Source organism: Octopus sinensis, linkage group LG1 (genome assembly GCF_006345805.1).
Source record: "Octopus sinensis linkage group LG1, ASM634580v1, whole genome shotgun sequence".
In the NCBI taxonomy this organism is placed as follows: domain Eukaryota; kingdom Metazoa; phylum Mollusca; class Cephalopoda; order Octopoda; family Octopodidae; genus Octopus; species Octopus sinensis.
Genome location: NC_042997.1, coordinates 15729274 through 15732760, shown reverse-complemented (window position 1 = coordinate 15732760; position 3487 = coordinate 15729274).

Sequence of the window (3487 nt, the reverse complement as noted above, 5' to 3'; positions counted from 1 at the left end):
CTATCTATCTATCTATCCATCTATCTATCCATCTATCTATCCAGCTATCTATCTTATCTATCTCAATCTATCTACTCTATCTCGTGGCTCTCTCTCCACTCGCTTTATCTATCTATCTTATCTATCTATCTATCTATCTATCTATCCTATCTAGCTATCTATCTATCCAATCCCATCTATCTATCTATCTCTATCTATCTACGTCTCATACTCTCTCTCTCTCACTCTCTCTCTCTCTATCTATCGAATCTACGATCTTCTATCTATCTATCTATCTGACGTAATTGCCCGAGGTTACTGTGGTCCTTTCGTAGATTTTTCTTTCCACAGATAAACCTCCCCATTTCTTGGGAACTTTTTGAACTCTTTCGACATTTTTTGCATATATTCCCAACGATTTCGATCCATTGTGATCGCTATCCCCTTTTTTTCCGCCCCCCCCCCCCTCGTAAAGAAAAACTCTACATTGTAATTATCCCCTCTTTGTTTAGCCCTGTGTGGCCAATAAAGAAATTATCTATCTCACTCTCTCTCCCTTACACATCTCTCTCTCTCTCTCTCTCTCTCTCTCTCTCTCTCTCTCTCTCTGAAGCTTGTTTATCTCGCTTGTTTATTTTCCTAACGAATCTGGTCAAAGTTTCCACCCGCTTGAGAGCCTCCTGCTTTTAATGCCGCACAGTCTGAGCTTTAAACAGAACCTTAGCAATTAATAGTTGTCTCGCGATAAATGCGAACATCCTGCAGTAACGACAACCACATTGTGTACTAATGCACATACAATCGGTTTTGTTCCTGATATTACAGCATGAGGAAATTCATATAGTCATGCGGATACGCCTGTGAGTGAAGACATATTATTCACACTGAATTAAAGCATTATTCTTACAACAGAGAATACCTCACGTCTGCTACTATCCAGTTGACCACTAATGTCATCTATCCCCAGTTTGTCCAGAAGATTTTACATACTATAATAGAATTCTCCTTATCTTTCGTATCGCAGCCTTTTTCGCTTTAGCGTGTCTGGTTATGAATCTTGCTGAAATGAACCGGCCATTTGCTGAACTTCACCTGATTCTTGCTCTTGTTGCATTCTCACTCAAGATTATGCTAAATTCTTGAGTATGATACTTTTTCCTAGTCAGTCGACCTTTTCAACTTCAGCCGAAAGAGGCCTTGGGTGGATCACCTGCATGCAACGGAAGAGGAAATCTTAACTAAAAAATTTGGGGCTACATGAGATAACTGATGTTACTATAAAAGAGTTGGGACATTGTTGAGCTTAGTATGGCACAAAAAGCAAGTCTTTGAGGCCAGGGATAACGGAATAATTGTAACATTGACTAAGATAGGAGCTCTAAATGACTATAGCAACTGGAACCCATCTGTCTGTCAATGGCAATATGTTTCGTAATGTTCTTGCCATGTGAAGAAGGCAGCTGATGAACATTTACGATTGAAACAAGCGAGATTCAAGAGCAGAATATTGTGCAGGGAACAAACTTGTTATGCAGTATCACTTGATATTTACTGTGAGACTCTTTGTCCCCAGGACATCGACAAATATGTTCATGCATGCTTTTGATCAAACTTCTATAATAATCTGAAGTTATTTCCTAAGTCTAAAATTAAATCTTCTGCTTTAAATTTTAAACTGATGAAACATTATATGTTGCAATTTTCTTTTTTATATTGCCACATGCATTTTATCTAAGCTTCAACTCAGCTTTGCATTCATTTTACAGAATGACAAGGCATACCTCTTTCTTAAAATATATTGCAATGGTGGATAATTAGATAAGTGTGGAGGCGCCATGGCCCAGTGGTTAGGGCAGTGGACTCGCGGTCATAGGATCGCGGTTTCGATTCCCAGACCGGGCGTTGTGAGTGTTTATTGAGCGAAAACACCTAAAAGCTCCACGAGGCTCCGGCAGGGGATGGTGGTGATCCCTGCTGTACTCTTTCACCACAACTTTCTCTCACTCTTACGTCCTGTTTCTGTTGTACCTGTATTTCAAGGGGCCGGCCTTGTCACTCTCTGTGTCACGCTGAATATCCCCGAGAACTACGTTAAGGGTGCACGTGTCTGTAGAGTGCTCAGCCACTTACACGTTAATTTCACGAGCAGGCTGTTCCGTTGATTCGGATCAACCGGAACCCTCATCGTCGTAACCGACGGAGTGCTTCCACAATTAGATAAATAGGCAATTTCTGGAGAATTCTCAGGTAGATTTTAGAGCTCAAAGATATTCAAAGATATTCAAATACTATTTTGCAGAAATTGTCCACATATCACACTGGAGACACAGCACTTGACTCTTGCGAGTGTTATACAAGGACCTTGAATTTGATGAATGACAGACATCAGCAGCACTCTATGCGCATTGCTTAATAGATCTTTTATGAGGGTTCCGGTTGATCCGATCAACGGAACAGCCTGCTCGTGAAATTAACACAGACACGTGTACCCTTAACGTAGTTCTCGGGGATATTCAGCGTGACACAGAGAGTGACAAGGCCGGCCCTTTGAAAATACAGGTACAACAGAAACAGGAAGTAAGAGTGAGAGAAAGTTGTGGTGAAAGAGTACAGCAGGGATCGCCACCATCCCTGCCGGAGCCTCATGGAGCTTTAGGTGTTTTCGCTCAATAAACACTCACAACGCCCGGTCTGGGAATCGAAACCGCGATCCTATGACCGCGAGTCCGCTGCCCTAACCACTGGGCCATTGCGCCTCCACAAGGACCTTGAATTTGATGAATGACAGACATCAGCAGCACTATATGCGCATTGCTTAATAGATCTTTTATAAATAAACATGAATTTAAGCCTGTGTTCTTTAGTGCAATTTTTTAAACATTACTGATAATCCCCTGTGTCTCCTCGTGAGAAATTTCTAATTTTTGTTGGATGAGTACAACTAGATCGAAGTCAAATTGTTTTAATTCTACACTTTGCTACAAACTTTGCTACATATTTGCTACTGTTAGATGTAAATGAGAATATAAGAAAAATTCGATGAGATGTACTTTTAATTAAAAACAATTGCGGTACGTGACCTACCCGATTTGTCAAATGATTTGTATCCACCTGTATGACAAAATCGATACAAGACCTTCTGGACGGAGCCAAACGATACATTTAGTTCATGGAATATTTTCCTGGCCGTGAATTAACAATTTGTGTCTATTTTTCAGATTCTATTACATACATTTATAAAATACTAGCAGTATCGCCCGGCGTTGCTCGGGTTTGTAAGGGAAATAACTATAAAGCATTTTTAGAGAGTTATAGCCAAAAAATGGAAAAAAAAATGATGGTAAATTTTTTTTTTGAGAGTTAAAAAGGTCGAGTTGCGTCCCCTAGACAGTCTGTGGTTTGTGTTTCTGATTGTCGACCCCATGTCGAATTTATCGATTTTTTTCAGAACTGGGGGAACTTTTCAAATTTTCGCTGCGTTTAGTTTTGAATTATGACATTATCAATA